The sequence below is a fragment of the Salvelinus namaycush genome, unplaced genomic scaffold (assembly GCF_016432855.1).
Source record: "Salvelinus namaycush isolate Seneca unplaced genomic scaffold, SaNama_1.0 Scaffold1013, whole genome shotgun sequence".
NCBI lineage: Eukaryota > Metazoa > Chordata > Actinopteri > Salmoniformes > Salmonidae > Salvelinus > Salvelinus namaycush.
This window is the reverse complement of record NW_024057691.1, coordinates 57,278-65,461: the sequence shown is the minus strand read 5'-3', so window position 1 is coordinate 65,461 and position 8,184 is coordinate 57,278.

Sequence of the window (8,184 nt, the reverse complement as noted above, 5' to 3'; positions counted from 1 at the left end):
CCTGCCGCCCCTACACTCTAACCACTAGTCTACCTGCCGCCCCTACACTCTAACCACTAGTCTACCTGCCGCCCCTACACTCTAACCACTAGTCTACCTGCCGCCCCTACACTCTAACCACTAGTCTACCTGCCGCCTCTACACTCTAACCACTAGTCTACCTGCCGCCTCTACACTCTAACCACTAGTCTACCTGCCGCCCCTACACTCTAACCACTAGTCTACCTTCCGCCCCTACACTCTAACCACTAGTCTACCTGCCGCCCCTACACTCTAACCACTAGTCTACCTGCCGCCCCTACACTCTAACCACTAGTCTACCTGCCGCCCCTACACTCTAACCACTAGTCTACCTGCCGCCTCTACACTCTAACCACTAGTCTACCTGCCGCCCCTACACTCTAACCACTAGTCTACCTGCCGCCTCTACACTCTAACCACTAGTCTACCTGCCGCCTCTACACTCTAACCACTAGTCTACCTGCCGCCTCTACACTCTAACCACTAGGCTACCTGCCGCCTCTACACTCTAACCACTAGTCTACCTGCCGCCTCTACACTCTAACCACTAGGCTACCTGCCGCCTCTACACTCTAACCACTAGTCTACCTGCCGCCTCTACACTCTAACCACTAGTCTACCTGCCGCCTCTACACTCTAACCACTAGGCTACCTGCCGCCTCTACACTCTAACCACTAGTCTACCTGCCGCCCCTACACTCTAACCACTAGTCTACCTGCCGCCTCTACACTCTAACCACTAGTCTACCTGCCGCCTCTACACTCTAACCACTAGGCTACCTGCCGCCCCTACACTCTAACCACTAGTCTACCTGCCGCCTCTACACTCTAACCACTAGTCTACCTGCCGCCTCTACACTCTAACCACTAGGCTACCTGCCGCCTCTACACTCTAACCACTAGTCTACCTGCCGCCTCTACACTCTAACCACTAGTCTACCTGCCGCCTCTACACTCTAACCACTAGTCTACCTGCCGCCTCTACACTCTAACCACTAGTCTACCTGCCGCCCCTACACTCTAACCACTAGTCTACCTGCCGCCTCTACACTCTAACCACTAGTCTACCTGCCGCCCCTACACTCTAACCACTAGTCTACCTGCCGCCCCTACACTCTAACCACTAGTCTACCTGCCGCCCCTACACTCTAACCACTAGTCTACCTGCCGCCCCTACACTCTAACCACTAGTCTACCTGCCGCCCCAGGATCAACAAACGTCATTGATACAGTATGTTAAATATCTAGATGTATAGACTACAACACTTGTAGTACAATGCTCATTTTTGCATTTTACAGTGTTGGATGATACACAGATCTGTCAATAATATTGTCAAAAGTGAGAATATACAGGACAAAATAGCATGCGATCCAAGCATAGTGTTACAGACAGACACTTGGTTGACTCCCAATAAAACAGTTATTGAACTCAACCAATAAAAATGTTATTGAACTCAACCAATAAAACTGTTATTGAACTCAACCAATAAAACTGTTATTGAACTCAACCAATAAAATGTTATTGAACTCAACCAATAAAATGTTACTGAACTCAACCAATAAAACTGTTATTGAACTCAACCAATAAAATGTTATTGAACTCAACCAATAAAACAGTTATTGAACTCAACCAATAAAATGTTATTGAACTCAACCAATAAAACTGTTAATGAACTCAACCAATAAAATGTTATTGAACTCAACCAATAAAATGTTATTGAACTCAACCAATAAAACTGTTATTGAACTCAACCAATAAAATGTTATTGAACTCAACCAATAAAACTGTTATTGAACTCAACCAATAAAATGTTATTGAACTCAACCAATAAAATGTTATTGAACTCAACCAATAAAATGTTATTGAACTCAACCAATAAAACAGTTATTGAACTCAACCAATAAAAATGTTATTGAACTCAACCAATAAAACTGTTATTGAACTCAACCAATAAAACTGTTATTGAACTCAACCAATAAAACTGTTATTGAACTCAACCAATAAAATGTTATTGAACTCAACCAATAAAACTGTTATTGAACTCAACCAATAAAACTGTTATTGAACTCAACCAATAAAATGTTATTGAACTCAACCAATAAAATGTTATTGAACTCAACCAATAAAATGTTATTGAACTCAACCAATAAAACTGTTATTGAACTCAACCAATAAAATGTTATTGAACTCAACCAATAAAACAGTTATTGAACTCAACCAATAAAAATGTTATTGAACTCAACCAATAAAACAGTTATTGAACTCAACCAATAAAATGTTACTGAACTCAACCAATAAAACTGTTATTGAACTCAACCAATAAAATGTTATTGAACTCAACCAATAAAACAGTTATTGAACTCAACCAATAAAATGTTACTGAACTCAACCAATAAAATGTTATTGAACTCAACCAATAAAATGTTACTGAACTCAACCAATAAAATGTTATTGAACTCAACCAATAAAACTGTTATTGAACTCAACCAATAAAACAGTTATTGAACTCAACCAATAAAACTGTTATTGAACTCAACCAATAAAATGTTATTGAACTCAACCAATAAAATGTTACTGAACTCAACCAATAAAACAGTTATTGAACTCAACCAATAAAATGTTATTGAACTCAACCAATAAAATGTTATTGAACTCAACCAATAAAATGTTATTGAACTCAACCAATAAAACTGTTATTGAACTCAACCAATAAAACTGTTATTGAACTCAACCAATAAACTGTTATTGAACTCAACCAATAAAGCTGTTATTGAACTCAACCAATACAATGTTACTGAACTCAACCAATAAAACTGTTATTGAACTCAACCAATAAAACTGTTATTGAACTCAACCAATAAAACTGTTATTGAACTCAACCAATAAAATGTTATTGAACTCAACCAATAAAATGTTATTGAACTCAACCAATAAAATGTTACTGAACTCAACCAATAAAATGTTATTGAACTCAACCAATAAAATGTTACTGAACTCAACCAATAAAACTGTTATTGAACTCAACCAATAAAATGTTATTGAACTCAACCAATAAAACAGTTATTGAACTCAACCAATAAAATGTTATTGAACTCAACCAATAAAACTGTTATTGAACTCAACCAATAAAATGTTACTGAACTCAACCAATAAAACTGTTACGGGGGGGGGGGGGGGTTGAACTAAGAACACAATGTACAGTACGTACACTACCCACCTCTACAAATTATACATACACTAAGGGTCAAAGGTTTAAGAACACCTACTCATTCCAGGGTTTTTCTTTATTTTTTCTATTTTCTACATTGTAGAAAAATCATGAAGACATCAAAACTATGAAATAACACATATGGAATCATGTAGTAACCAAAAAAGTGTTAAACAAATTAAAATATATTTTACATTTGAGATTCTTCAAATAGCCACCCGTTGCCTTGATGACAACTTTGCACATTCTTGGCATTCTCTCAACCAGCTTCATAAGGTAGTCACCTGGAATGTATTTCAATTAACAGGTGTGCCTTGTTAAAAGTTAATTTGTTGAATTTCTTTCCTTTTTAATGCGTTTGAACCAATCAGTTGTGATTGGAAATTGCAGCCTCAGAAATTGCAGCCCAAATAAATGCTTCACAGAGTTCAAGTAACAGACACATCTCAACATCAACTGCTCGGAGGAGACTGTGTGAATCAGGCCTTCATGATCGAATTGCTGCAAAGAAACCACTACTAAAGGACACCAATAAGAAGAAGAGACTTGCTTGGGCCAAGAAACACGAGCAATGGACATTAGACTGGTGGAAATGTATCCTTTGGTCTGGAGTCCAAATTGGAGATTTTTATATTATTTTTTTTCTCCCAACCGCCGTGTCTTTGTGAGACGCGGTGTGGGTGAACGGATGATCTCCGCATGTGTATTTCCCACCGTGAAGCATGGAGGAGGAGGTGGGATGGTGTGGGGGTGCTTTGCTGGTGACACTGCGTGTGATTTATTTAGAATTTAAAGCACACTTAACTATCATTTGTTTTTCAATAAGACAATGACCCACCCACCTCCAGGCTGTGTAAGGGCTATTTGACCAAGAAGGAGAGTGATGGAGTGCTGCATCAGATGACCTGTCCTCCACAATCCCCTGACCTCAACCAAATTGAGATGGTTTGGGATGAGTCGGACCGCAGACTGAAGGAAAAGCAGCCAACAAGTGCTCAGCATATGTGGGAATTCCTTCAAGACTGTTGGAAAAGCATTCCAGGTGAAGCTGGTTGAGAGAATGCCAAGAGTGTGCAACGCTAGCAACAAGGCAAAGGGTGGTTACTTTGAAGAATCTCAAATATATTTTGGATTTGTTTAACCCTTTTTTGGGTTACTACATGGTTCCATATGTGTTATTTCATAGTTTTGATGTCTTCACTATTATTCTACAATGTAGAAAATTGTCAAAATTAAGAACAACCCTTGAATGAGTAAGTGTTGTAAAACGTTTGACCGGTAGTTTTATGTTTTAAGTTTTATAGCCCAACTATAAAACGTGGGAGAGCATTCCCACTGGAGTAAAGTTTACTGTTCTACACTAGGCCTGTCAATCAACTGATGGCCCAAATCAGCTCATCAACTCAGCCTGTTATGGATTTTCACAACTTTCATTATGTGACTATTGATAGGCTAACGGTTAGCCTACAAAATGTAGCCTATTGGAATATAATCAAGTAACAAGGGGTCCTTATTGCAACCATCAACGGCACTAGATTATCACCAGCCGATGTCTAGTTAAACCATCAATATGCGCTAAATTCATCCGCACAGCAGATCTCAATCCCCAAGGCAGGAAGTCAGGTGACAAGCTTAGGTCTGCATATTATGCCCATAGAAACGCTTTGGGACTGATTTTGGCCAGAGTGAACCCTCTCGCTTCGCCTCTTTCTTCTAGCAACCAAAGAGTCATCCAAACCCCACTTAGACCTTTCGAACAGACTAAAAGGTGATTTATCTGACAAGCGTTCCGTACAAGTACAGTAGAAAGAAAGTATTTCCTGTGGCAATTTAACCAACACTTTGTACGAATGGAAACTAATGTTGGTGTAGCCTACACTGGAATGAAGACCACAACAACATGGCATTTGCAAGCTGAAGGCAACGGGCCTGACCGCTACATCAACCCAGGCCATAATTCAATTCAATTTTGACAGCTCATTCGTAACCTTAGGATACACTTGACACTTGTATGTCGTAGCCTAGCGGAGACCAATATCTATCTTGTGTTATTAAGCTATATAAAACAACAGTTATTGATGTGCTTGGCTGCATTTCAGATACATTGTTGTACATTTGAATGTTGCAGTAGTAGGACCTTGGCCTATAGTGTTTGTGCGAGAGAGAACATAATTTTGATAGCAAGCCCTGATCCCAATGACTAGACTGCCCCCCGATGGAGAGAAAGAGAACTGCTCATTTTTAGCCACTCATGGCTCGTTTTTTTAATTTCCTGATGCGTCAGGAAAATTCTCTGTGACAAAAGAGTGGTCAAGTTAAGATCTGACATCTGTACTGCAAGCCAAAATGGAGGATGAGTGGCACACTGTACTGGACCAAAATGGAGGATGAGTGGCACACTGTACTGGAACAAAATGGAGGATGAGTGGCACACTGTACTGGACCAAAATGGAGGATGAGTGGCACACTATACTGCACCAAAATGGAGGATGAGTGGCACACTATACTGCACCAAAATGGAGGATGAGTGGCACACTGTACTGGACCAAAATGGAGGATGAGTGGCACACTGTACTGGACCAAAATGGAGGATGAGTGGCACACTATACTGCACCAAAATGGAGGATGAGTGGCACACTATACTGCACCAAAATGGTGGATGAGTGGCACACTGTACTGGACCAAAATGGAGGATGAGTGGCACACTGTACTGGAACAAAATGGAGGATGAGTGGCACACTGTACTGGACCAAAATGGAGGATGAGTGGCACACTGTACTGGAACAAAATGGAGGATGAGTGGCACACTGTACTGGAACAAAATGGAGGATGAGTGGCACACTGTACTGGAACAAAATGGAGGATGAGTGGCACACTATAATGCACCAAAAATGGAGGATGAGTGGCACACTATACTGCACCAAAATGGAGGATGAGTGGCACACTGTACTGGACCAAAATGGAGGATGAGTGGCACACTGTACTGGACCAAAATGGAGGATGAGTGGCACACTGTACTGGAACAAAATGGAGGATGAGTGGCACACTGTACTGGACCAAAATGGAGGATGAGTGGCACACTATACTGCACCAAAATGTGTATTTGTATTTATTATGGATCCCCATTAGCTGCTCCCAAGGCTATACATTTAAAAAACATGACAATACATTTACAACAGATTTCACCACATATTAAGTGTGTGACCTCAGACCCCTACTCTACTACCACATATCTACAACACAAAATCCATGTGTACGTGTGTGTATAGTGCGTATGTTATTGTGTGAGATTGAGCGTGTGGCCTCTCATCAGAACTGGGTTGAATACTGTTTAAAATATTTGATGAAAGTGTATGACCTGAGCTTGATTCAGCTTGGAGTGTGTACTTTTGGGACAATTCTATTGGTTCATTGAGTTCACTGTACCTGACTGACTAACTAAATCAAGTGCAACTGAAATATGTGGCAGTATAAAAAATATATATATATTTGTCACCAATACAATCAAGTAGGTTTTGGTAGGTTATATTGTGTTATCCTTAAAACCATTTTGTTGTTGTTGATCATTCTAGTAGCTGACCTATCCGGCCTTGATCCTCTGCTGACGAGATATCAGGTCCACAGCCTGAGACGAGATATCAGGTCCACAGCCTGAGACGAGATATCAGGTCCACAGCCTGCTGATGAGATATCAGGTCCACGGCCTGAGACGAGTTATCAGGTCCACGGCCTGAGACGAGATATCAGGTCCACGGCCTGAGACGAGATATCAGGTCCACGGCCTGAGACGAGATATCAGGTCCACGGCCTGAGACGAGATATCAGGTCCACGGCCTGAGACGAGATATCAGGTCCACGGCCTGAGACGAGATATCAGGTCCACGGCCTGAGACGAGTTATCAGGTCCACGGCCTGAGACGAGATATCAGGTCCACGGCCTGCTGATGAGATATCAGGTCCACGGCCTGAGACGAGATATCAGGTCCACGGCCTGAGACGAGATATCAGGTCCACGGCCTGAGACGAGATATCAGGTCCACGGCCTGAGACGAGATATCAGGTCCACGGCCTGAGACGAGATATCAGGTCCACGGCCTGAGACGAGATATCAGGTCCACGGCCTGAGACGAGTTATCAGGTCCACGGCCTGAGACGAGATATCAGGTCCACGGCCTGCTGATGAGATATCAGGTCCACGGCCTGAGACGAGATATCAGGTCCACGGCCTGAGACGAGATATCAGGTCCACGGCCTGAGACGAGATATCAGGTCCACGGCCTGAGACGAGTTATCAGGTCCACGGCCTGAGACGAGTTATCAGGTCCACGGCCTGAGACGAGATATCAGGTCCACGGCCTGAGACGAGATATCAGGTTGACAGCCTGAGACGAGATATCAGGTCCACGGCCTGAGACGAGATATCAGGTCCACGGCCTGAGACGAGATATCAGGTCCACGGCCTGAGACGAGATATCAGGTCCACGGCCTGAGACGAGTTATCAGGTCCACGGCCTGAGACGAGATATCAGGTCCACGGCCTGAGACGAGATATCAGGTCCACGGCCTGAGACGAGATATCAGGTCCACGGCCTGAGACGAGATATCAGGTCCACGGCCTGAGACGAGTTATCAGGTCCACGGCCTGAGACGAGTTATCAGGTCCACGGCCTGAGACGAGTTATCAGGTCCACGGCCTGAGACGAGATATCAGGTCCACGGCCTGAGACGAGTTATCAGGTCCACGGCCTGCTGATGAGATATCAGGTCCACGGCCTGAGACGAGATATCAGGTCCACGGCCTGAGACGAGATATCAGGTCCACGGCCTGAGACGAGATATCAGGGACTATCTCCTCTAGAGAGATGGCAGGGTTATATATATATACAGTGGGGAGAACAAGTATTTGATACACTGCCGATTTTGCAGGTTTTCCAACTTACAAAGCATGTAGAGG